Source organism: Sorex araneus, chromosome 5, assembly GCF_027595985.1.
Source record: "Sorex araneus isolate mSorAra2 chromosome 5, mSorAra2.pri, whole genome shotgun sequence".
NCBI classification, from domain to species: domain Eukaryota; kingdom Metazoa; phylum Chordata; class Mammalia; order Eulipotyphla; family Soricidae; genus Sorex; species Sorex araneus.
In genome coordinates this window covers 142927933-142955143 of record NC_073306.1, presented here as the reverse complement: position 1 = coordinate 142955143, position 27211 = coordinate 142927933, and the positions used below count along the sequence as shown (strand labels likewise).

Below are 27211 nucleotides of genomic sequence, written 5' to 3'. Positions count from 1 at the left end.
TTAAATTAATTTCTTAGTTAATTGATAAATTTTTCCATCCCCTTAGAACATTACAAAGAACTTAAAACAGATTCTGTTCAACACTCCCCTACCCCCTGCCATGGCATCCGACTTAAAAACTACTATACATATTATGTTTCTTTTGTTTTATTCATTCTTTTTTACAAATTAGACATTATCATACCATTTAATACAGAAAATTATTTGCCAATTTATTTGATTACTTTTTCCTTTTATATTTAAGAACTTCATCTGAGAAAAAATATTCTTCTTGAAGCACATCTTTCATAAATTTGGAAAGAGAGTTTCCCCTATAGTGTCTAAAAGGAAAATGATGGGGGCAGGGGAGAAAAAAAAGTGTCTGCCTTAAAGGTAGGCTGAGGGGGTGGGGGGAGAGGCGGGCCGGAGGGAAAACAGGGACATTGGTGGCAGGAAATGTGCCCTGGTGAAGGGATGGACATTGGAACACTGTGTGACTGAAAATCAGTCACGAACAACTTTGTAACTGTATACCTCATGGTGATTCAATAAAAAAAATTTATAAAATAAAAGATCACGTGTGTGGATACTGGAATCTGAGTTGGCTTTGGCGGATGCTGTGTTGCTTCAGCCTGTGTGGGGCTGGGACTGCCCTGAGGTGCTGATATGGTCCATGAGTAAACAGATATGCACACTCTGGATTAGCCCTGGTGTATTAGCTATCAGCCTGGAGATTACACAGCATACTGGGACCACCTCAGTGGTCTAGTATGTGTGTGTATGTGTATGTGTGAGTGTGTGAGTGTGAGTCTGTGTGAATGTGTGAGTGTGAGTGTGTTTGTATGTGAATGTGTGTGAGTGTGTGAGTATGTGCGTGAGTATGTGTGTCTGTGTCTGTTCTTACGTGAAAGAGAAAAACCAGTGAAAAAACCAGAGAGAAAGAATCAAAGAAAGATGAAATTAAGAGTAGATGGAGGATGGAAGAGAGAAAGTGAAGGATGTGGAGAGGGGTCCTGCGTTTAGGGTCTAGCATGGAGGCCTCTGGGATTTAGCAGTTTCTTGAACGATGCATTCAACTATGAGGAACTGAATGTTCAAAGGTGCATGGAAGAAAGACAGAAGGGAAGAAAGAGAGGAAAGGAAGGAACAATGGAGAGAGGAAGGGAGGGAGGAGGGAGGAGGGAAGGAGAAGAAACCACTTGTGTATCTCAGCCTGGGCTTTGGGCAGGGCGAGGCCATCCTGAGCATGAGCTCTGTGGGGCTTCTGGAGAAGGGCCCTGCCTGCAGCCCTGGTGCCATCATGGGAGTGACCTGGGAGCATTTGGCGGCTGGACAGGCCAAGAGGCCCTGCCGGCACGGGGAGTGCCCCGAGATGCCGCCCACACACACACTGGAAGGCGCTGGTCAGGCAAGGCCTGGCTCTACCTCCATGGCAAAGTAGCTGGTGGCATGCCCAGGGCCACCTCACTGCCCGGAAGCATAAAAACCCCATGGCCCACCTTTCGCTGGGCTCAGCCAGAAATGGCCGAGACCGGGCAGCAACACTGCGCGAGGTGGACCTAAAGGGCAACCGGAGCGTGAGGCTGAATGACGGGCACCGCAAGCCAGTGCTGCATCTTGGCATTTATGCTCCCGCTAAAGTAGATGGGCCGGGAGGGTGTCTGTGCACAGAGGGGGCTGGGTGGGCTTCCTGGCTCGGGAGTTTCAGGAAAGGATGCCTGGGGCACAGGGTTGATCTGTAGGGACTCCCTGAGGACCACCAGGATGTTGGGCGCTGGGCTGGGTTCCCCCGAGGCCTTGACCCCCCTCCGGGAGCTCTGGGGGGCCTGGGCAGATAGTGCCCCGGAGGCAGAGTCCGGAGGCCACTGTGGTCAGCAGCACACCTGCACAGCATCCCCGGGCTAGGGTGTCTGGAAGGAGCTCGGGACTCACGACCCGCAGTGTCCTTCTTGACTTCACCTCTCAGGTGCAGTCACATAGTCCAGAGTCCGAGTGTCTGTCCCTTCCCGTCTAGACAACAGAAATTTTAGCCCCAATATCTGCAGGCAAAGTGCACTTGGCTTGCTGGGCCCAGGGAAGGAGCCTGTTGGCACCCGCTCTGCTTTCTCTGCAGGGGCTGCCTCTGTCCCGGGTGCTGAGGTGACGCCAGAAGGGGGAGGTGACCCCAGAAGCTCCTGGTGTTTCAGGGGCAGAAGCAGAGGGACCCCTTGGCTGCTCTCTGGGGTCCAAGCAACCAGGAGGCCGTCACCATCCCTCAGAGGGAATCCAGGGGCGGCAGCTGCAGTTCTCCTGTGGGAGGGGGGAGGTTGAGGGGACCCCATGGGCCTGTGCTGGGCTTTGAGGAGGTGGAGACTCTGGCTGCCCCTGGCACCAGCTCCCTCCCCGGGCTCAGGGCCACCCCTAATGAGGAGAAGGGGAGTGTGAGGGCAGGGAGGGGGAGCTGCAGAGGCTGGAGGGCCTCAGGGAGGAGGTGACACGAGACCCTCAAGTGTTCCCTGAGAGGAGCTGGGGAAACGCTCCCCCTGAGGTGGGAGGCCGACTGTCCTCCTCACTCGTGGTTTGAAGGTTCCAAAGAGCAAAGTCCGTGAGGCCACCCAAGTGGCCATTGATGTTGGCTTCCGGCACATTGATGCTGCCTATTTCTTTTTTGTTTGTTTGCTTTTTAATTTTATTTAAATTTATTTATTTTTATTTATTAGTGAGTCACATTGAGGGTACAGTTACAGATTTATACATTTTGGTGCTCATGTTTCCCTCATACAAAGTTCGAGAACCCATCCCTTCACCAGTGCCCATTCTCCACCACAAATAAACCCAGCATCCCTCCCACCCTCCCAATCCCATCTCCCCCCACCCCACCCTGCCACTGTGGCAGGGTATTCCCTTTTGTTCTCTTTCTATAATTAGGTGTTGTGGTTTGCAATAAAGGTGTTGAGCGGCCATTGTGTTCAGTCTCTAGTCTACATCCAGCCCGCATCACCCTTCCCCCGCATGACCTCCGACCACATTTTACTTGGTGTTCCCATCTCTATCTGAGCTGCCCTCTCCCCAGAATGTGACGCCAGCTTCCAAGCCATGGAGTCAACCTCCTGGTACTTATTTCTACTATTCTTGGGTGTTAGTCTCCTACTCTATTATTCTATATTCCACAGATGAGTGCAATCTTTCTATGTCTGTCTGTCTCTTTCTGACTCATTTCACTTAGCATGATACTTTCCATGTTGATCCACTTATATGCAAAGTTCATGACCTCATTTTTTCTAACAGCTCGATGCTGCCTATTTCTATGGAAACGAGGAGGAGGTGGGGAGGCGATGCGCGCGAAGATGGCTGACGGCACCGTGAGGCGGGAGGATTTGTTCTACACCACCAAGGTACTCAGGGGCTGTTGTCTGAGGGAAGCCCTGCTGCCCACGGGAGGTCCCAGGTCCTGAGGTGTGTCCAGATTCCTCCTCTGTCCCCCTTTGATGGTTCTGATGGAGGCACCAGATCCTGAGTGGACTTCCCTGCCATTGTGAGAGGACAAGGCACTCCCTTCCCTGACACTGAGGTGACCAGCATTCTGTGCACTCTCAGAGCTACTTTACTTTTTTTAAAATTTAATTTAAGTTTTTTTTTATTGAATCACAGTGAGATACAGTTATAAAACTTTCGTGTTTGAGTTTCATTCATACAATGATAGAGCACCCATCCACAGCTGAAAAGCACATGTGACCAGATTCAGGAGGCCCAAAGGATACCAACTAGAAGAATCCAATTAAAAATACTCCAAGACAAGGCTGGTCTCTCATTCTGGGTAACTCAGGGAAGGGACCACCAAGTAAAATGTGGTTGGAGGTCATGTGGGGGAAGGGTGATGCGGGCCGAATACAGACTAGAGACTGAACACAATGGCCACTCAACACCTTTATTGCAAACCACAACACCTAATCAGAGAGAGAGAACAAAAGGGAATTCCCTGCCATAGTGGCAGGGTGGGGTGGGGGGAGACGGGACTGGGGAGGGGGGGAGGGATGTTGGGTTTACTGGTGGTGGAGAATGGGCACTGGTGAAGGGATGGGTTATCGAACTTTGTATGGGGGAAACATGAGCACAATGATGTATGGATCTGTAACTGTACCCTCACGATGACTCTCTAATTAAAAATAAACTAATAATACTAAACAAAACAAAACAAAACAAAATACTCCAAGACACATCTTGATCAGAGTGACGAAAACCATAGATAGAGACAAAATTCTGAAAGAAGCAAGATCAAAGAAAGAAATTGTCTGTAAAGGAGCATCCTTAAGATTTACAGCCGAGTCTCGGGCCAGGGCCGATACCGGTGCACGCTCCGCCGAGACTCGACCAGGCGGCCACACTTTGGTGCGGCCACCTTGCTGCTGATTGACCATGATCCGGAGGCCAGCTAGACTACTTTTGGTCCCAGAAACTGCTTGCAGCCATGTCTCTAGACTGTGAACTAAGCCACTGCCCCACGCAGGCCGAGGAGGGGAAATATTCTTCTCTCGGTTTTCTTTCCCTTGTCGGGGAGAAGCAGCGTGGCGTCCTCCATATTAAGAGGACTATAAGCAGGTATGAACTTGGTGGCGTGGAAGGAGAAACAAAAAAAGAGAGAGTTATGTACTTGGAACAGCGGGATGCTTGGGCAGTCTCGGGCTGGGGCCGATACCGGCGTGCACTCCACCGAGACTCGACCTGGGCAGCCACACTTCGGTGCGGCCGCTCTGCTGCTGATTGACCACGACCCGGAGGCCAGCTAGACTACTTTTGGTCCCAGAAACTGCTTGCAGCCATATCTCTAGACTGTGAACTAAGCCATTGCCCCATACTGCCCCAGGAAGGGAAATGATGCAATTTCTAACATAAATCTCCCTGGACTTAATTACTAAAATACTAAAATACAGAAATCCTAAACCGTGCGGCCGCGGTTTGAACTTCATATCTCTTCATTCTCAGCAATAGAAAACTAATTATCAAATGCTTCCTTGTTAGTAGGGTTGTTTTTCTGGTGTGGAAACTCCAACAACAATAGTGAGTTTTGTGTTGAAATATGGAATGTAATCAAGGGAAAGAGAAAATGGGGTGAAGTTTATCAGTTACGCAGGTGGGGGTGGGGGGGGGCGGGGGTGAGAGGTATACTGGGGTTTTTGGTGGTGGAATATGGGCACTGGTTAAGGGATGGTGTTTGAATATTGTATAACTGAGACATAAGCCTGAGAACTTTGCAACTTTCCACATGGTGATTCAATAAAATAAATAATTTTAAAAATAATAAAATTTAAAAAAAAAGATTTACAGCCGACTTATCTGATGAAACCCATAGAGCTGCTTTTCTGACAGGCTCTCAGCTCTCAGGCAGGTGGGCACCAAGTGAGGTCCAGGTGGCCCCCGAGCTTGGTTGACCCCGTGGAAGGCCCCCACCTCCTCTCAGTTTCCTGGACCCCACAGGCCATCGGTCATTCCCACAGCCACAGCTCTGTGTGGAGATGCGGAGGAGAGGGGGGACTTGAAGATTCGATGAAACCTGCTGCTCATTGCCAAGTCCCCCGTTGCTAATGCCCCTCTCTAGTGCCTGGGAGTCTTCACGTGAGGACACCATCCCCTGTCGGCCGTGAGGGCTGAGCAGTCGGGTCCTGTGGCTGCTGGCCATTAGCTCTTCCTCCCCCCTCATCCGAATAGTGCACACACATTCCCACTTTACTTATTCACTAATTTTCCAACATTCCTGATGGTATTTGTGTTGTTACTCTGGGCTTGGTGCTCAGGGGACCCTGTGGTGCTGGAATGGTTTCTGGGGTCCATATAAGGTGTACAATCCAGTCCTTTCATTAATCTCCCAGGTCCCAATTTTTCACACTTTTAACACCTAAGATGAATTTGGTCCCTGAAGAAGTGAGACTCTAACCAACGGGCCATTTCTTTGGTCCCTGCAGCTTGGGCAGACTTTCCTTTAGCCACATTTGGTCCGCCAGTGCCTGGAAAGGTCCCTGAAGAAACTGGGCCTGGACTACATGGCCCTCTTCATCATTTGCGTGCTGATAGCTATGAAGGCAGCTGGGCTTTGCTCATAGGAGGTGACGTTTTATCACTCCCAGGCCAGTCTCTGACCATGTGGCCTGCTAGGCCAGGTAAGAAGGATAATGTGGCGACCACAGTTGCTAAACTTCTCTTTCTCCTTGACCATGGGGCCCTTTCATCACTCACATATGTTTTCCTATTATGAATTTATATTGATGCAATATTGTTTAACTGTAGCATTGTAGCACTGTCATCCCATTGTTCATTGATTTGTTCGAGCGGGCACCAGTAATGTCTCCATTGTGAGACTTGTTACTGTTTTTGGCATATAGAATACGCCACGGGGAGCTTGCAGACTCTGCCGTGAGGGCAGGATACTCTCGGTAGCTTGCTGGGCTCTCGGAGAGGGATGGAGAAATCGTAACCCTGTCGGCCTTGTGCAAGACAAACGCCCTCCCCACCGTTCTATCGCTCCAGCCCAAGAAAGCAAATGATTATGTATGATTGTGTTTTAGAATTACAATAAACACAGAAGTCCAACCTTTCTTTATCACTGTCCTTAAGACACATTTTGAGAAAGTTTATTTCAGCACTATGATATTTTGTCAATAATGGAGTTTGTTAATAATAGAGTTTCAGATAAACAATTCTCCATTCACCATCAGTATTAATGTTTCTCTCCATCAAAGCACCCTACCACTCTGTCTACTTTAAACACTCTTATTTAAGTTTAGTTTTTTAATTAAAATAATTTTTTTTCTGTTTAGGTCACACCTGGCGATGCTCAGGGGTTACTCCTGACTCTGTGCTCAGGAATTTCTCCTAGTAGTGCTTGGGGGACCACATGGGATACCAGGGATCGAACCCAGGCTGGCCATGTGCAAGGCCAATGCCCTACATGCTGAGCTATAACGACAGGCCAACTTTAAACATTCTTAATTATTTAGGTTTTAGCCTGGCTTGCTCATCCACAGCAGGGTTAACCCTTTGGGATTTGTTGTACCCAGTTACCTCATGCCAGCAAAGGGTCGTGACTCCCCATCAGTGACCTTCTGTGATTAACCAGTGTCCTCACATGATAAATAGGAAATGCCCAAGACTTGAAATTCAAAATAAAAATATAATGAGAGAAAAAAGTTTTAAAGGGGGAAACGGACAGGGAGCGGAATGAATGTGGGCCATAGTAAACTGGGCTCTATGCGTTTGCTAGAGAAGTTCAAACAAAAACCATGAATTTGGAGGCCAGAGCAACAGCACAGCAGGGGGGGCACTTGTCTTGGTGGCTGACATGGGTTCCATCCCTGGTACCACATAAGGTCCCCGAGCCCACCATGAGTGATCCCAGAGGGCAGAGTCGAAACCAAGTCCTGAGCGCTGCTGGGAGAAGCCGGAAAACAAAAATGGAAACTCAAGAGGATAAAGAGGAGACGCAAATACTGTTTTCACAGCCTAAGGGAAAACTGAAGGTTGCTGAGCATGAGGACCTGTAATGAGGATCTCTCTCAGCACCTCCAGATGTTTGCTCCTCCGTCCCAGGGAATAAAATCAGGGACCTCTCAGCTCCCCGCCCAGAACAGCCAAGCCCTGCTGCCATTTGTGACAGACACACAGGTGCCACCAGGCCCTTGCCACCAGGCTCCTCAAAGACCCGGGGCAGACTGAGGGCGCCCAGCAAAGCTGTCAGCACAGATGCTGCCCCCACAGCTGCCCCCTGCGTCCCCACCCTCGCACTAAAGGGCCTGTTCCCAAAGACAGGGCAGATGGGGCCCTGGGGACGGGCCATGGTCGCATGTACACGTATGTGCACACAAGGACAAGCATATGACACGTGTACACACTCTCTGTGCATGTTTGAGCTGTGAAGCTGCTGTGAGTGAGACGTCTCCCCTGTCCTCTCTCTGCCCTGCAGCCGCGGGAGGACCTCCTGCCCAAGGACACCAGGGGGAAGTTGATCCTTGACACTGGACCTGTGTCAGACGTGGGAGGTGAGTGCGGCCCCACAGCCGGGGATGCCCGCCACCCGGACAGTCAGTGTCAGGAGGAAGAGGCTTGTCCTCTGTCGCCGGCACTCAGGACTGGCTGTTCCCTCTCTGTGCAGATAGAGCTCTCCCCTGAGCTCTGGGGGTGCTGGGGCTCTTCGTCTCAGGAGCAAGACCCCTAACTGGGCTTGGCTGAGACTGCCCGTGGGGGGGGGCTAAGTGGCAGTCTTCACTCCCCAGGAGGCAGGGGCTGTGGCTTCAGCAGTGGTTGTGCTAGGTTGGGGGTCAAGAACCCTGGGAACCTGTCCAGGCCCCCCATCCTGGGGCAGGCACACACCCGCCGCGGACATGCCCCAGTCTCTCGGCCATGCTGGTGCCTGTTAGGGAGCTTCCACGGGGCAAGGAGAAGCCCGAGGTGTTGAGGATGCACCTGGCCTGAAGAAGTCCTATCCTGGCCCTGCATGAGCCCAGAGCACCCCCTGAGGGCCCCCTAAACCAGGTCCCATGCATGGACACGGCTGGGGTGAGGGCAGGGACATGGCCGCAGCAGCAGGGACCCGCCTGTGGAAAGGGAGGTCTTGGGGACCCGGTCACCGGGCGCACACAGACGACAGGGCTTCCCGTGCGCCGTCTCCAGGCCCTGGAGAGCTGCAAAGACGCCGGGCTGACCAGGTCCATCGGCGTGTCCAACTTCAACCGCAAACTGCTGGAGATGATCCTCAGCAAGCCGGGGCTCAAGTACAAGCCCGTGTGCAACCAGGTGAGGCGTGGGCGGGCCCCTGCCCCCTCCCTGCCCTCTCTGTGCCCAGGGGTCCGCCGGCACTCTCCGCAGCCGAGTGCAAAGATGCCCGGGCCGCGAGAGGGTCTGTGGGAAGGATGCACCCGAACAAGCTCCCCATCTGCTCCTGACTCAGAGAGCTTCCTGGGGGCCTGAGTCTGTGTCTCGGTCCTGCAGGTGGAGTGTCACCCCTACCTGAACCAGCAGGAGCTGCTGGACTTCTGCAGGGCCAGGGACATCATTCTTGTGGCCTACAGCGCCCTGGGGTCCCACAGGGACCCTCGATGTTAATGAGAGCGTCTGTTTCCTGCGTCAGCTCCTAGTGCTGGTGTTCAGCGACCGACTGCGGAGCGAGGGCCCAGCACAGCCGTGAGCTCCCGCGGCCAGACCCCTACTGTGAGGGCGACGCTCCCGCCTTTTGCTCAGCCTTGCTTCACCCCAACCCGCTGACTATGCAGCTGAGTTTTGGTATTGACGCGCGGGCACTACCGACAGTTCTAGGGCTCTTAGGTGCCGGGGACGGATGTCGGGTTCTTGGTCGTGCCTGCTCTGCTCGGGCTGGAGAGACGCTCGCCTAGTTATGAGTCCGCTGGATGCTCCAAGTCTGGCAAACGGGTGGTCTACACCCTGTGGCGAAACTAACACTGCCACCTCCGAAGTGTCGGGCATGCTCCCCACCGCTGTCTCCTTCACGCCGCGGCCCCTGTCTGTGAGTTCTTTCTCAGCCACCTCATCGACCTGCTGTGGTAACACAGGGCAGAGGAGTCCCAGACGCTGTCTCCTCATCCTCTACTCCACATGCACCGTGTACTCCCGTGGAACAGACACAGAACCTATACTTGTTTCCAGCTGTGCACTGGTGCAAACGTTGGTTATTTCAGGCTGGTGAGGCTGTGTAGGAAGGTCTGTGGCATGTGCCGAGACTGCACACATTATTGTCTCTCTGGGGACCTGAGGGATAGGGGTGGTGGGGAACCAATATGCACCTTACACACTTCACATCCACATTTAGTATTTTGTTAAGGATCGCCAAGGACAGTCTGTATCTCCTGGAGGAGCCGGTCCTAACGGCCATCTCCAAGAAACACAGTCACAGCCCCGCCCAGGTGGCCCTGCGCTGCCATCTGCAGCAGGTAGGGGGCAGGAGGTGCTGGCCATGAGCTTCAGTGAGAAGAGGATCAAGAAGAACTTCCAGGTGCGGTCACTGTGGTGAGTGAGCAGGGTGCTGGGCCCTCTGGCTCGCGCCTCTGAGCAAAGACCCTCGTCCTTCTGTTCATTCTTCTCCTTGTGCCTGTGGGTGGGCAAGAGTGGGCCGTGAGACTCTGAGCAGTGTCTGGTGAATTGTGGCCTGTCTGTCCCCACCTGGGTGTGACATGAGCTCACTTCAGCTCTGGCTGGCACCAATTTTGGGTCCCTCCAGTCACAAAGGTATTCAGTTTCCTCTCTTCCTTCTCCACCTCCTGAAGCCTTTTGGCATCTCGGCCCACACACGTTGTACTTATTTTGAGGACTCAAGGGTTGCCCAGTCCCACCCGAGGCACCATGGTGCTGCCACGGCTCTGCCAGCTTCTCCTCCTGAGATGGAAGTTGGGTATTAGGAGAACACCAGCCAGGACCTGGGGACAGTGTCAGCCTCTGGGTCATCGTGATCACTGGCCCTGCCCAGCTCCTGCCGGTCAGAGACTGAGCAGGTTCACGGGGGAGGGGTCCTCCCAAGTCCACTCCTCTCTCCTGATGCCTCGGATGGACAGTGCTCTCTGCTCTCCGAGACCCTTGGGCACTCTGCGGAACCGTGCTCACTGACCACAGTTTGAGAAGAGGCTCAGTGTGCCAGCGTCCACTGCGTGTTTGCAGAAGAGGACATTTAGCCTTGATTTATAAGGTGTGCACTGCAACCTTGGAGCTATCTGCAGGGTGGCTCGATGGCGTCGAGGCAGTGAGAGACAAGCACCGCCTTCCTGTCGGCATTCAGCTGGGCAGCTCCTCCGGAGCCCATGGCCCCTTTGATGTCTGGAGCGACTTTTCAGGAGCAACAGGGCTGCTCTAAGTGGTGGTGAGGGGCCTCTGCCTTTTCCCCTTGAAATTGCCCTCCCCCTTTGAGACTCTTGGTGCTAACGTCTGCTCTGCGGAGTCTCCATGCAGACAGGACTGCCTACCGGAGACGGGAGGGCTGTAGCCTGGGGAAGACAGACCTTCCTCACAGCCTCTTAGATCTGTGAGACTCAAACACACTGCGAGGGCTCAGCACCTAAGGAGCCAGACTTGGGGGCCCTGGCAGGTGGGGTGCTCACACAGTTGGTCAGGGAGCGATTTTTCTGAAACCAACAATTCTGGAGAGACCCTTCAAATGGGTTCTTGCTCCCTGCATATTTGCTGCAATTCCAGTGGAGGTGGAGCAAGGAAAGTCTCCAAAAAAGTGGCTCAGTGACTGGACACTTCCCAGTTGGCCCAAGTTTCTGTTTAAAAGAGAAAAAAACTTCCCTTGAATTCACAGAAATTCACTTCGACTTGGGGTGGCTGAGTCTAGTGACTTTGTTTCGTGAGTGAAAACAGCAGGATGCGGGAGAGTCAAGGCAGGAAAGCGAGGGACAGGCTCTGCGGTCAGCAGCCCTGGAGGCTGGCCACCCCCCCCCAATCCCGAGTGTCCTGTGCCAGGAGAAGCACTGCCTGGTGAGGGTGGGGAGGATCCCTGAAATTCTCTCCTTCCTGCAGGTGTTTGACTTTGAACTGACCTGGAGGACATAAAAGTCATTGATGGCCTCAACAGAAACTTCCACTGTTTCAGAATGGGCTTGTAAGTGAATCTAAAAAGGAAAAGTACCTGATTCTAATGGAGGGGTTGGGGGTGAGGAGTTTGGGGGGAACAGGTTTTTCGGAGTTAGAGGCTTGGAACTGAGCTTCTGGACTTCACAGACCTGATGTCCAGCCCAAGGAGCAGAGTGGACAACAGCGGGTGGACTGGGCCTAGAAACCACCGTAAAATACCCTGATTACCTCTGTAAAATCACTGTTGTGACCTGAACCTGGACATTTTGTTCAGGGACATGCTCCCTGATTCTGTCTCACACACAAAGGCCACCCCCAGGGGCTGCGGGACAGCTGGGGGACAGGGCAGGGCACCCAAAGGAGAGACATGTAGAAGGAGGCAGAGGAGAGAGCTGACCACAGAGTGACAGAGAAGGAACATTCCAAGGTCAGGAGCTGAACGCCCTCTGGGGTCCCATGTGGGGGTGTTTCTGGGACCCCCAAGTCCCTTAGAGTGGCCCAAGGGGGCAGGGCTGAGTGTTCTTCGGGGGAGGGAAGTTCAGTGCGGTCCCGTGGGCCCCTCCTGTCCAGGGACCACGTGAGCCCCGAGGAGGGACTAACCTGGGGCCGTGGCCCTTTCAGCTCAGACACTGGGGTCTCTGTCACGCCCATGGCCTTGGCACCGTGTCCCCTGGACTGTGGAACTCAGAGGGGATGGGGGACTTGCTCAGGCCTCTCCGTGTGTTGGGAGAATTTTTCATGGTAGGTAAAGGGAGTTTCTGACCCCCCCTCGAGCACCCTGGTCGATGCCACAAGAAGGTGGCCGCCACACTGACCCATCCTCCACCCGCAGTGCGATGGGCCGCCCCAACCACCTGTTTGCTGATGAGTACTGAGCTAGACCACTGTCACGGACCCCATGGCAGGAGCTCCGGGCCTGTGTGGAGGGACCCGCCTGCACGGAAGGTCAGTGCCTTAGAGGTCAGCCCGGCCGCTCTTGTCCGTTTCTCACAGTGAAATAATAAAGACGCAGACTGAAGTTACTGTGTCCTGATTATTCAGTCATAGATTACTCGGCATGCAAACTACATTTATTTTGAAGATTAAGGAGAAAGAATAAGAATGAAACAACCTCAATTTTCCACATGACAATTACACAATTTAGGGGTTAGAGAGATTGTACAGCAGGTCAGGAACTTTCCTTACATGCAACCAACCCAGATTCAATCCCTCGCATGCCACATGGTTCCCAGAGCCAGCCAGGAATGATCGACTGGCCTCTGACTACAAATCCAGGAGAAGCCCTGAGCATCACAAGGTGTAGCCAAAAGCAGAAGCAGAAGCAGAAGAAGCAGAAGCAGAAACAGAAGAAGAAGAAGAAGAAGAAGAAGAAGAAGAAGAAGAAGAAGAAGAAGAAGAAGAAGAAGAAGAAGAAGAAGAAGAAGAAGAAGAAGAAGGAGGAGGAGGAGGAGGAGGAGGAGGAGGAGGAGGAGGAGGAGGAGGAGGAGGAGGAGGAGGAGGAGGAGGAGGAGGAGGAGGAGGAAGAAGAGGAAGAAGAGGAGGAGGAGGAGGAGAAGGAGGAGGAGGAGGAGGAGGAGGAGGAGGAGGAGAAAGAGAACAACAACAAGAAATCCTTTGCTACACTTGGGACCGTTTTCCTTCATGGGCTCCTCCCTGTTTCTTGTTCTGTCCATATTGCCTTAGTTTATACCTTCAGGAGCTCTGGTTCCGTCCAGGATGAGTGACAGGTGTGTTCCACCCAGCCCCAAGGTCCCCCGCCCCCACTGACGTACACCTGTTCTCCCTCCTGTCACCCTACTGTGTTGTCAGAGTTTGGCAGGTTTTCTTGGTTTCTTTTGCTGGTTCTTTCCGTGCCGTGTGTGTGAAACCACGAGTAACGGCTCTTCCTTCCCCAAGCATCATCCATGCAGTGCCTTCGACGTCTGCGCACAGTGCTCTCTGGAGCTCTCGCCTGCTCTGTCACTGGGCGTTTAGCTTCCTTCTGTCTTTGGGCGGCTGAGAAGCACAATGTCGTGAGATGGGCAGTAACTTCCGTTCAGTGTCCCAAGGGCATCAGATGAAAGGCCAATTGCTGGGTCAAATGCTGGGTCATATACTGGGGTTGGTTTAATTTGTTTTTTTTTAAAAAAACTTTCTCTTTCCTTTTGGTTAGTTTTGAGTCATCTGGGTGCAGTGTCTGCTGGTGCTCCGGGAGTCTTTCCGACTGTCTGTAGCTGGCATGGGGCCGGTTCCACCTGGGCCTCCTGCACACAAAGCCTTCTCCCAAGGGAGCTCTCTGGCCGGCTGCTCTTTCCTTAGGGTCACGTTAGTGATGAGGGCCTGTGATGCTGCACCGCCCAGCGCCCACTTGCCTCCACACTGTCCACATCCTTCCACACTGTCCACACCCTTCCCCACCCACCACCTGCAGGTCAGCTCAAGTCTCTTGGCAAACTCCACAGTTCTGGTGTCAATTTTATCTCTCCTCTCCCTCCCTCCTTCCCTCCCTCTCTTCCTTCCTTCTTTCCTTCCTTCCTTCCTTCCTTCCTTCCTTCCTTCCTTCCTTCCTTCCTTCCTTCCTTCCTTCCTTCCTTCCTTCCTTCCTTCCTTCCTTCCTCCCTTTGTCCCTCCCTCCCTTCCTCGTACTCTCCCTCCCTCCCTTCCTTCTTTCCTTCTTTCTCTTTTCCTTTCCCATAATGTTTGCTACGTATTCACAAAATCCTTTTAAATTTACTTTTGTTTAATTTCTAAGTGTTTGAGTTTCCCTCTGTTTTTGATTAATTTTCACTTTCCTCTATAAGGGATTAATCTGAGTTTCTCGATTTCCTTCCCTGCATCCCTCTCCCAATGAATATTTACTGTTTCTGCTTCATGATTTTGAGACCTGGTGTGGATTATGGGGCTATTCCAATGCCATCTTGGCCTCACCTCTCATCTGCCTGTGATTTAAGGCTCTATGATTTCTTACCACCACCACGGTCAAATATATGTATAACATTTGTGTGTGTAATTTTATTGTTAATTTTAAAATTAGTCCATCTTGATTAACATCTCTGGCTCTTCATGTTCATTTTGAAGCATTCTCTTAGACTTTATGTCTCTTTTTATCTTCCTTATAAGTATTTCCCAAATTTAACATTTGCTTATTAACTCTGTTAATAGTACATTTTGTCAGGCAAAAGTTTTTGTTTTTTTTATACAGTCCAATATTTTTACTTTCTCTTTCATAGTATTTGTTTTTCTGGTCTCTTGGCATGATCTTCTTTTACACTGTCCCTTAGAGAATCTTGTGTTTGCATTCTCTCTTTTAATGCCTTTTATCATTTATTATTGGACACAGTTATACAGGAGACTAATCCCATTTTCCTTGTGGTGGAGAGCAAGTAGTGTTAAAGAATTTATTCTTCTGAATAACTCTATTCTTCTTTCCATATTCTAACTGCTCAGATTAATCAAAATGAATTCTTTTTTCGAGCGCCTTCTGAAACTCCATTGCAGACTTATTCCAATATTCTTGCTCAGATGACATTAGGTTTTAAAAAAGATTTAAGGTCAAGTGAAAGTTTACCATCACTACCTTTTGTTTCCAAATTTTTGCTCTCTGGCATTAATTTCTTTGTATACATTTGAAGCAATTGCTTCTAGTTCAAACAATACTGATAGAAGTTGAGTTACATTAAGAGAATTTAAATGTTAAAAGAATATAAAGTGGGGCTGGAGCGATAGCACGGCGGATAGGGCATTTGCCTTGCACGTGGCCAACCCGGGTTCGATTCCCAGCATCCCATATGGTCCCCTGAGCACTGCCAGGGGTAATTCCTGAGTGCAGAACCAGGAGTAGCCCCTGAGCATCACTGGGTATGACCCAAAAAGCAAAAAATATATATATATATAAAGTGTCTTTTTAAAAAATTTTATTTTATTGAATCACCATGTGGAAAGTTACAAAGTTCTCAGACTTATGTCTCGGTTATACAATACTCAAACACCCGTCCCTTCACCTGTGCCCATATTCCACCACCAAAGACCCCAGTCTACCTGCCAACACCCGTCCCCCCACCCCCATCCCCGCCTGCATAATTGATAAATTTCACTTCATTTTCTCTTTACCTTGATTACTTTCCATAATTCAACACAAAACTCACTATTGTTGGAGTTTTCCCCCAAGAAAGACAGCCCTACTGCCAATGAAGCATTTGATCATTAGTTTTCCATTGCTGAGACTGGAGAGATATGAAGTTCCACTGTCAAGTACATAGAATTTTTTCCCCCTCCTTCCCGCGCCACCAAGTTCATGCCTGCTTAATAAATAGTCCTCATATTATGGTTGACACCACACCGCCGGACGAGAGAAAGAGATATTTCCTGCCCTTGGCCAGAGTGGGGCTATGGCTTAGTTCACAGTCCAGAGACATGGCTGCAAGCAGTTTCTGGAACCAAAAGTAGTTCATCCGGATTCTGGTTGATCTGCAGCAATACAGCCGCACAAGAGTGTGGCCACCCAGGTCTAATCTCGGCGGAGCATGCGCTAGTATTGGCCCGAGACTCCCCAAGTGTCCTGCTGTTCCAAGTACATAATTTTTTAAAATTTTAATTCCCCCCCCATTCCCTCGCCTCTAAGTTCGTGCCTGCTTCATAGACCTCATAATATGGTGGACGCCACACCACGTTTCTCCCAGAAAAGGGGAAAAAAATGAGAAAGGAGGATATTTCCTCTCGTCGGCCGGCGTGGGGCTATGGCTTAGTTTACAGTCTAGAGAAATGGTTGCTACTTTGATTACCTTCTATATTTCAACAAAAAACTCAGTATTATTGTTTGGAGTTAACCCCCACAGTCAGACCTGCTAAAAAGGAACACTTTCACATTGCTGACAATAAAGATATAATAGGTTTTGATTTTTTTTGTATGAAGTCCAGGGAAAATTCTGCCAGTATTTGCATCCCTGCAAGCTTTTACTTCCCTTTTGTGGTGCTCATATGGAGAAGCCTGGAGAGAAAAACCCTGCCCCGCTGGCGGCGAATGGGCCAGGGGCTCCCATCCCAGTCTGGGGGCCTCTCCGGGAGCTGCTCGTGTCCAAAGTAGCTCAGTTGCCACCTGGGTTGAGCTCATAGGGCAGCAGAAAAGGCCGGGCCCGCGTGGCGCTGTGCTTAAATATTGGTAAGGGGCGGGACCGGCAAACCCGCCCTCTGGGATCACCTGGACGTTCCGCTGGTACCTGCATTCAGCGTTCTAAAACCGGCTGTTGCCTTGCTGCGCCCAATAAGGAAGAGTTGAGAGAGAAAGCCCTGCCCCACTGGTGGCGAATGGGCCAGGGACTCCCATCCCAGTCTGGGGGCCACTCCGGGAGCTGCTCATGTCCAAAGTAGCTCAGTTGCCGCCGGGATCGAGCTCGTAGGGCAGCAGAAAAGCATAAAGTGTCTTTCATATTAAACATTGGCAGGAATTTTTGATGTTTAAATATTATTTTGTATGTTAAATGACATATTACTCTATTTCCTGTAGAAGCATTATTATCATTGTTAAATTTATTCCTACACAGTGTAGACATAATTTTTTAAGTCACAGATAGTTTATAAGAAAAGGTTTAGTTAGGTCTGGAAAATAAAACATTATAGAGCCAGGAATTCTTTAAATAAAAATCACAAAATCATAATTCTTCCTACTGCGAGTTCTCTCACAACCTTGTAATAAATTCTTGCCACTGGTCTATAGTTAGAGATTTCTCAATTAGGGTTCATTAACTTCTCAACAAGTGCAGTTTTATCTTTGTCATATTGTCAGTTCCTATTTATGAGTCAAAATTCCAAAGTCTCACAGTAGAACAGTAACTTGTATAAATGATAAGACTGAAAAAGTGCATGGCTGAAAGTCTGCATTGCCCAATAAGGTCCCAGTCACTGTGACTCATCAATGAACCTGTTTCACTAGAGCCGAGATGATAAGCTTCAGGCAAAGGAGAAAGTTGCCTGATTGTACAAACCTTCACTGATCTTTTCTGGCTGCGGGATATTGATCGGTGGGACCTGCCAAGTGGTGCTTAGGGAGCCTGGGGTCCAACCAGCACCCTCCTCCACTGAGGGGTGCTCAAGAATCTTCACTTGTCTTAGATGAATCAAAGAGTCTCCATTTTCCAGGGGAATCAGAGTCTGCAATGAAACATGAGACTCGGTTCTGGAAAAGCAGTGCTGCTGTGCAGGGTAGTTAAAAGATCGATACTTTCCAAAGTCAGAAAAATGATCTGGCACACTGCAGTTCCTAAGACGACATGTCTTTCTAGCAGATAAAATACAACTAAGATTGAATTATACATATAGACTTATATTAAAGCGCTACTCCATACTAACCAAATCTGGCCTAGCTGGGTCACACATGATGTTCCCTTCCCCAGTGCTCTTCATGACTCTCTGCTGCGTTTGGACTTTCTTTGCCCCCTTCGAGATCAGGCAGCTTACGTAGAGAATGTTTCCCCCCAGACTCGATCTCTATTGCTCCCACCTCTGCTAAGACAGAAGAAACAGTCCCTGAATAGGACAATAAGTCTAGTGTTTTTTTTTTTTTATTGAATCACCAAGTGGAAAGTTACAAAGTTCTCAGACTTATGTCTCAGTTATACAATATTCAAACACCCATCCCTTCACCAGTGCCCATATTCCACCACCAAAAACCCCAGTATACCCCCCACTCCCGCCCCTCCACCTCCAACTGCGTAACTGATGAATTTCACTTCATTTTCTCTTTACCTTGATTACATTCCATATTTCAACACAAAACTCACTATTGTTGGAGTTTCCCCCCAAGAAAGATAGCCCTACTACCAAGGAAGCATTTGATAATTAGTTTTCCATTGCTGAGAATGAAGAGATATGTAGCCCAACTGCTCCAAGTACATAACTATTTTATTTTCATTTTCTCTTTTCCTTTTTTTTCTCCTCCCCCTTCCCATGCCTCATAGTATGGTGGACGCCACACCACGTTTCTCCCCGAAAATGGGAAACAACCGGGAAAGAGGGATATTTCCTCTTTCTCAGCCAGTGTGGGGCTATTGCTTAGTTCACAGTCTAGAGAAATGGCTGCTACTTTGATTACCTTCAATATTTCAACAAAAAACTCACTGTTATTGTTTGGAGTTTCCCCCCAAAGTCAGACCTGCTAAAAAGGAACCATTTTATATTGCTGACAATTAAGAGATGTTAAGTCGTGTGGCTGCTATTGCGGCCGCGCGGTTTTGGATTTCTGTATAAAGTCCAGGGAAAATTCTGCCAGAAATTGCATAGCCCAGCTCACAGTCCCAGTGCATTGCTGTAAGAAGCTGCTCTGGATGCCAAAATGGGTTAGGCCTCTGGAATCAAAGTCTTTAGGTGCAGAGGGTCCGATTCACTCTCAGCAGCTCCAGATTTATCTGGGCTGAGGGCGTGCCGGTAACACCCACTTCCCATGATTCCCTAGGAGCCCCAAACTGTAAAAACTGTATGCCTCTGGGTTAGGAGTCTTAGAAGGTGGCTCCCACCACGTGGATGTTGCTGCCACCGCCATTTTCCATGCAGAAAAACAGGTTGGAGTGGAAAGATCCATCCCCGGGCAGCGTGGAGTTGTAGCCCAGCTCGCAGTCCCAGTGCATTGCTGTAAGAAGCTGCTCTGGATGCCAAAATGGGTTAGAATGCCTCTGGAATCAAAGTCTTTAGGTGCAGAGGGTCGAAGTCTAGTGTTCTGATCACAGGCATCCCCTAAAGTCCTTACCTCCTAAATGACTTAATTTCCAGTGTAAACTGAGTGGTAAACAATTCTCACTTATGCTAGCATTCTCTGGTCTGCAGGGCTAGAAATACATTTTAGAATTTCCAAAAGTAATATTCATCATAGCGTGACTTCTGATACCACGCAAAATATATATTCTACTAAGCTCACACTTCTGCAGAGAAATCACAAGTAGACAAATGAAGATTCACTAATTATTTCTTTTATTTGTAAATCATGTAGCGATTTGGCTAATTTACTTCACTTAACAAAATGTTAAGATTTTAACTTACAGAAAATGATTTTCAAACGGTTTAGCTGCATGGAGCCTATACCACAGTTAGTGAGTTGCGTATGTGTGATGTTTGCGTCATTCAGCCTATTCATTTCCAGGGCCCAGAATCTATGCTTACAGGACCCAAAGTGCTTCACCAGACATTAGAAAGTAAGCCATTATTCAAAGTTGTTTTTTTTAATTTATTTTTTAATTGACTCAACATATCATTGTGAGATATACTTACAAAGCTTTCATGATTTTCAGTCATACAGTGTTCTAATACCCTCCACTAGTGTACATTTCCCACCACCAATATCCCCGTATCCATAGCCCCCCCAAGCCTGACTTTATGACAGGCACCTTTCTTCTCTCTCTTTCTCCCTTTCTCTCTCTCTCTCTCTCTGTCTTGCACACACACACTTCCTCTTGAAAAGAAAAATGAGTATAATTTTGAAGGTGAAAAATGAGTATTAATTGTATTCTTCCCATTATAGCATTATTGTTTGCAATATAGATACTACTATGCCATCCTCTTTGGTTGTTTTCCCACTTTCAGCACACATCTCCAATCCAGAGCAATCCCTTCCACCATTATTGTCATAATGATCCCTTCTCTGTCCCAACTATCCTTTCCTCCAGCCCTTGAGACAGGCTACCAACTGTAGACCATCCGTCCTGACTCTTGTTTCTACTGTCCTGAGGGGTTAGTCTCTTACTATGTTTTGTTTATTTCTTACTTTTTAAAAAATAACTCACAAGTGAGTGCAGTCATTCTATGTCTGTCCTTCTCCTGACTCATTTTACTTAGCATGATACTCTCCATTTTCATCCTTTTATAAGTGAATTCCATGATTTCATATTTTCTAAGCTGTATAGCAGTCCATTGCATAAATGTACCATAGTTTATTTTTTATTTATTTTTATTTTTTTATTTTTTATTATTTTTATAATTTATTTATTTTTTAATTGGTGAGTCACAGTGAGGGTACAGTCACAGATTCACACATTTTCGTGCTTGTTTTTCCCTCATGCAATGTTCGAGAGCCCATCCCTCCACCAGTGTCCATTCTCCACCACTTATGAACCCAGTATCCCTCCCACCCCCCACCCCACCCCCCCACCCCGCTCCGCCTCTGTGGCAGAGCATTCCAATTTGTTCTCTCTCTTCTTCTGGGAATTGTGGTTTGCAATAGGGGTATTGAGTGGCCATCATGTTCAGTCTCTAGTCTACTTTCAGTGTGCATCTCCCTCCCCGCTCGGGATATCCAATCACATTTTACTTGGTGCTCCCTTCTCTATCTGGGATGACTTTCCCTCAGCATGTGAGGCTAGCTTCCATGTCATGGAGCCAACCTCCTGGTATTATATACTACTATTCTTGGGTATTGGTCTCCTACTCTGCCATTTTATATTCCACAGATGAGTGCAATCTTTCTATATCTGAACCTCTCTTTCTGGCTCATTTCACTTAGCATGATATTTTCCATGTTGATCCACTTATATGCAAAGTTCGTGACTTCATCTTTTCTAACAGCTGCATAGTATTCCATTGTATAGATTTACCAAAGTTTCTTTAACCAGTCATCTGTTCTCGGGCGCTCGGGTTTTTTCCAGATTCTGGCTATTGTAAACAGTGCCGCAATGAACATATAAGTGCAGATGTCATGTCGACTATATTTTTTTGTTTCTCCAGGATATATTCCCAGAAGTGGTATTGCTGGATCAAATGGAAGCTCAATTTCTAATTTTTTGAGTAGTGTCCATATTGTTTTCCAAAGGGGCTGGACCAGTCAGCATTCCCACCAGCAGTGTAAAAGGGTCCCTTTCTCCCCATATCCTCGCCAACACCGGTTGCTATTGTTCTTTTGGATGTGTGCTATTCTCTGTGGTGTGAGGTGGTATATCATGGTTGTTTAGATCTGCATCTCCCTGATGATTAGTGATTCAGAGCATTTTTTCATGTACCTTTTAGCCATTCATATCTCTTTCTTGGAAAAGTTTCTATTCATTTCTTCGGCCCATTTTCTGATGGGGTTGGATGTTTTCTTATGGTAGAGTTCCACCAGTGCTTTATATACCCTTGATATCAATCCTTTATAGGAAGGGTATTGGGTGAATATTTTTTCTCACTCTGTAGATTGCCTTTGTATTCTGATCCCTGTGTCTTTTGCGGTGCAGGAACTTCTTAGTTTAATGTAGTCCCATTTGTTTATCTCCGTTTTTACTTGATTGCTTACTTCCGTGTCATCTTTGAAGATACCTTTAGCTTCAATATTGTGAAGGGTTTTGCCGATCTTGTCTTCGATGTACCTTATGGATTGTGGTCTGATGTTGAGGTCCTTAATCCATTTTGATCTGATTTTTGTGCATGGTGTCAGGTCGAGGTCTAAACCCATTCTTTTGCATGTGGTTTTCCAGTTATGCCAGCACCATTTGTTGAAGAGGCTTTCCTTGCTCCACCAACAAAACTTCAAATTATTTAATACAACATAATGTTATGCCTATTGTCACACAAGTAAGTTTTAACCCTGGCATCTAAAATCCATTGCATTAAATTTTATTTTGTGCCTGAACATTATTGTGGTAATTATCATATCTTCCCTATCAGAAATAAAACTTTAAAAAAATTCTCCACTAATACATTTTAGAATTTAGATGAGATAGGTGAAACCTAAGAATGTCAAATTTAGTAAGAATGAACAGAAGAATGTTTAAACATGAAATATCTGAATAGGCCTCTATAAATACAATTTTTTTCTTTTTGGGTCACACCCAGCATTGCACAGGGGTTACTCCTGGCTCTGCAATCACGAATTATCCCTGGCAGTGCTCAGGGGACCATATGGGATGCTGGGAATCGAACCCGGGTCAGCTGCGTGCAAGACAAACACCCTACCTGCTGTGCCCCTATAGATACAAAATGTTTGTCCTCAAAACGGGAACACTGGCTTTATATTAGGGAACATTATATTATTGATACTGCTTAATATAGTATCTGAGTGTGGTAATTCACTGTATCACTGTCATCCCATTGATCAACGATTTGCTCGTGCGGGCCCAGTAATGTCTCCATTAATCCTAGCCCTGAGATTTTACCAGCCTTTTTTAACTTGTCCTTCCCAACGGTGCCACATTGGAGGCTCTTTCAGGGTCAGGGGAATGAGACTCATCATTGTTACTGTATTTGGCATATAAATATGCTATGGGAAGTTTGCCAGGTTCTTCCATGCAGGCAGTAAACTCTTGGTAGCTTACCAGGCTCTCCAAGAGGGAGGACTAGGCTATCAGATGTCACGTGGCCACAAATATAGTAATCGTATAGTATAATAGTAAATAATATAGTATAATGGTATAACATAGTAAGGTATATAGTAATATAGTAAAATACATACCATATATTATAATACAATATATAGTATAATAATAAAAATTGCAGTAAAAATCTCTATGCATGCAGAGAGTCTTTTGCCCACACATCTGGCTATCTTCCCTGGGACCCCTCGGAGGGGATGGACTCCAGCTTCTCTCCCCGCCCCGAGCAGAGCTCCCAGCAGCCGAAGACCTCTGGAACCTAGCCACAGCCATGCTCAAGGCCCCTCTCCACAGGTTTGGACAGGCCTCACGCATGAAGGTACCCACAGAGGAACTCAGGTGTGTGTAATCCCATCAACAGACAACATCCAGAGACGTAAAAGCAAGCTCCCAGATATCTTATAACCTACTTCTCCCTCTGGGAGAAACTGGAAAGCTACTGAGAGTTTGCTGCCCACATGGGACAGCCTCGCAAGCTTCCCATGGTGTATTCATATGCCAAAGCCAGTAACAAGCTGGGTCTCATTCCCCTGACCCTGAAAGAGCCTCCAATGCAGCATCGTTGGAAAGGCCGAGTAGAGAGAGGCTTCTAAAATCTCAGGGATAGGACGAATGGAGAGGTTGCTGAGACCACTCGAGAAATTCAACAATCAACGGGATGATGATGATGATGATGATGCATGCAAGAAATCAGACATAGAACAATCAATATAAGTGGGATTTAATTCATATTGAAAATTTATAAAAAGCCCTTAGCAAGTTGTGGAAACACACATTTCCAAACAGCTCAGGGAGCCCCTGAGCTCCGTGAGTGCCAGGCCCAGAGCCACGTCTGGGAAGTCTGTCCTGCTTTCGAGAAGCTCCTTTACTGCTTCTTGTAAAACTGGTTCCGAGGCTCTGAATCCCTGAGCCGTTGCCTGTCTGTGCTGTCCCTCACATCTGAGTGAGGCTCCAGGGAGAGGCTGTCCGTGGTGAGGTTCCCAGCCCTTGTGTTCCCTCCTGTGTCCCTCAGACCCCCCAGGCACAGAGTCCTGTCTGATAGATGCCTGAGGCTCATGGCTTTTCCTTCGTATGGCAATTCCCACCTTTGGATTTTGCTGCGTTCTCTACTCTGTCTCTAGTTTTGGCTTCTATCATTCTGAGCATTATGTGTCTTGGAGTTTTCCTGGTTGAATCTATTTTCCCTGGAACTCTACTGACCTCTTGTATTTGGTTGCCTGAATTCTACAAGTCTGGGTAATTTTTATCTATGATTTTTTTCCCTTTATTTTGATTTTTATTACTTTTTTTTTCTTTTTTGGGTCACGCCAGTGATGAGCAGGGCTGACTCCTGAATCTGCACTCAGGAATTACTCTCAGCCCCCTTGCTTGGGGGCCCATATGGGATGCCAAGGATTGAACACTGGTCAGCCACGTGTAAGGTAAACGGCCTCCCTGCTGTACTAGCATCCCAATTATCTATGATGCCTTTAACTATTGATTCTTCATCAAATCACCTTTCTGGCCCTCAGGGAGCCTACTGATTCTTCTGGTGTCCTTACTGAGCCATCCCATACATATCTGGTGCACTGCTCATGTATTTGCAGACTTTCTCTCATCTTCTCAGTTTCTTTCCTCAGCTGCCATGATTCTTCCACAGAGCTAGTGAGTCTGGTAGCCCCTGCCACCTGCTGGGTTTCTGCTGGGTTTTCTCATTTCAAGAGCACAATAGCCATGCAGTTTCTTAGACTTCCCAGATGATGTGTGCCAGCATTTCTTGGAGCTCATTGAACACCCTCTCTCTGCTGTCTGGGCAGAGATTCTTGGTGTCTGATGCCTTCTGGTTACTGTTTTGCTTATGGAACTAGGCAGGCGTCTGTTTTCCCCACTTGTGTCCTAGTGTTGCAGAGCCCCCGCGGGTCGTTGTGGTCGCACCCAGTGGAAGGTGCTGAAGTATTAAGATGGGGCCTGCTGCCCGTTTTCAGCAGCTGTGGTGTGGGCCTGTTAGCACAGCAGACCTTGGCCATGGAGACTGCTGGATTTAGCCTGGAGGTAGGGATTCTGCTCTCCGTCAGCCGGAGATGAATCTCACCTGGAAGGGCGAATGAGCAAACGGGTTTTTTTCTGCAGTGCTTCCTCACCAACACCTACGCGGACTGAAGCATTGCTGTCTAAGTTTTTAGCTATTATTCACAGGGGGTATAAAAAAGGTCCATACATCACAGCTGTTTGATCACTTGAAATAGCTCTAATTTATACATTCCACTTCTCGTTTCTTCTCTTCTTCTGACTCCCCATCTTTATCTCTGCCTTCCCTCTCCTCCCTCCCCCTTCTCTTGCTTCTTATCTCTCCTCTTATTTACTTGCAAAGGAAACCCAGCCGTTCCCCCTTAATTCTTCAACAAGATTGAGATTATTCTCACTGATTCCAGAGACATTCCTGTAGTTGGAGGTTAGATCTGAAGATGTGACCACGTTGGTCCCTTGTCATGGCTCTGAGTCATGACGAGAAGGACATTTCTTAGCTGTGCCGTCGCTGTGCTCGCTAAGGGCCAACTGTCATCACTGTCAGCAGGAGGTCTTCCCAGGAAGCTTGGCACCCGCTGTCCCTAGGGACAGACATAAAAGGACTGCACTCATTTGTGGAGTATAGAATAACATGTTAGATTTTTTTGTTGGGTTTTTTTAACTTCTTTTAAAAAAATAAAATTATTGAATCACCGTGAGATAGTTACAAGCTTTCATGTTTGGGTTACAATCTCACAATATCAAACACCCATCCCTCCACCAGTGCACATTCCCCACCACCAATATCCCAGGTATATCCCCCCCTTTCCCACCCTCCCCCTGCCTCCATGGAAGACAATATTCCCCATACTCTCTCTCTACTTTTGGGCATTATGGCTTGCAACACAGACACTGAGAGGTCATCATGTTTGGTCCATTATCTACTTTCGGCACACATCTCCCATCCCGACTGGTTTCTCCAGCCATCATTTTCTTAGTGATCCCTTCTCTATTCCATCTGCCTTCTCCCCTCCGCTCATGAAGCAGGCTTCCAGCTATGGGGCAATCCTCCTGGCCCTTGTATCTACTGTCCTTGGGTGTCAACCTCATGTGATGTTATTCTATACTTCACAGATGAGTGCAGTCCCTTTATGTCTGTCCCTCTATTTCTAACTCATTTCACTTAGCATGAGACTCTCCATGTCTATCCATTTGTAAGGAAATTTCTTTACTTCATCTCTCCTAACAGCTGCATAGTATTCCATTGTATAGATGTACCAAAGTTTCTTTAACTAGTCATCTGTTCTAGGGCATTTGGATTGTTTCCATATTTTGGCTATTGTGAATAGTGCTGCAATGAATATATAGGTACAGATGTCATTTCTACTATGCTTTTTTACATCCTCGGGATATAGTCACAGAAGTGGTATTGAGGGGTCACATGGAAGCTCAATTTCTTGTTTTTGAAGGACTGTTCATATTGTTTTCCAGAAAGGCTGGACCAGTCAGCATTCCCATCAACAGTGAAAGAGTGTCCCTTTTTCCTCCACATCCATGCCAGCACTGTTGCCCTTGTTCTTTGAATGTGTGCCAGTCTCTGTGGTGTAGGATGATATCTCATTGTTGTTTTGATTTATATCTCCCTGATGACTAGCGATCTGGAGCATTTTTTCATGTGCCTTTTGACCATTTCTTTTTTGAGGAAACTTCTGCTCATTTCTTCTCCCCATTTTTTTGATGGGGTTAGAGGTTTTTTCTTTTTTAATTTACTTTTATTTTTAATCAGTGAATCACCGTGAGGGTACAGTTATATATTTACACATTTTCATGCTTGTGTTTCCGTCATACAATGTTTGAGAACCCATCCCTCCACCAGTGCTCATTCTCTCCCACCAATGAAACCAGTATCCCCCACCCCCACCCCATCCCGCTCCTGTGGTAGGGAATTCCCTTTTTTCTCTCTCCTTTTGGGTGTTGTGGTTTGCAATATGGGTATTGGGTGGCCATCGTGTTCGATCTATAGTCTACTTTCAGCACGCATCTCCCTTCCCAAGTGGGTTCTCCAACCACATTTTACTTGGTGTTCCCTTCTCTCTCTGATCTGCCTTTTCCCGCAACATGTGAGGCCGGCTTCCAAGCCATGGAGTAAACCACCTGGCACTTAATTCTCCTATTCTTGAGTGTCAGTCTCCTATTCTGTCATTCTATATTCCAGATGAGTGCAATCTTTCTATGTCTGTCTCTCTCTTTCTGACTCATTTCACTTAGCATGATACTTTCCATGTTGATCCACTTATATGCAAAGTTCATTACTTCATGTTTTCTAACAGCTGCATAGTATTCCATTGTGTAGATGTACCAAAGTTTCTTTAACCAGTCATTTGTTCTCGGGCACT

General features: G+C 47.9%; 1 pseudogene; it reads left to right on the top strand.

The window, feature by feature from the left end:
- Window positions 1-1469: 1469 nt before the first annotated feature.
- LOC101545442 (aldo-keto reductase family 1 member C15-like) lies at window positions 1470-12401 on the top strand (annotated as a pseudogene).
- The last annotated feature ends 14810 nt before the right edge of the window (window positions 12402-27211 follow it).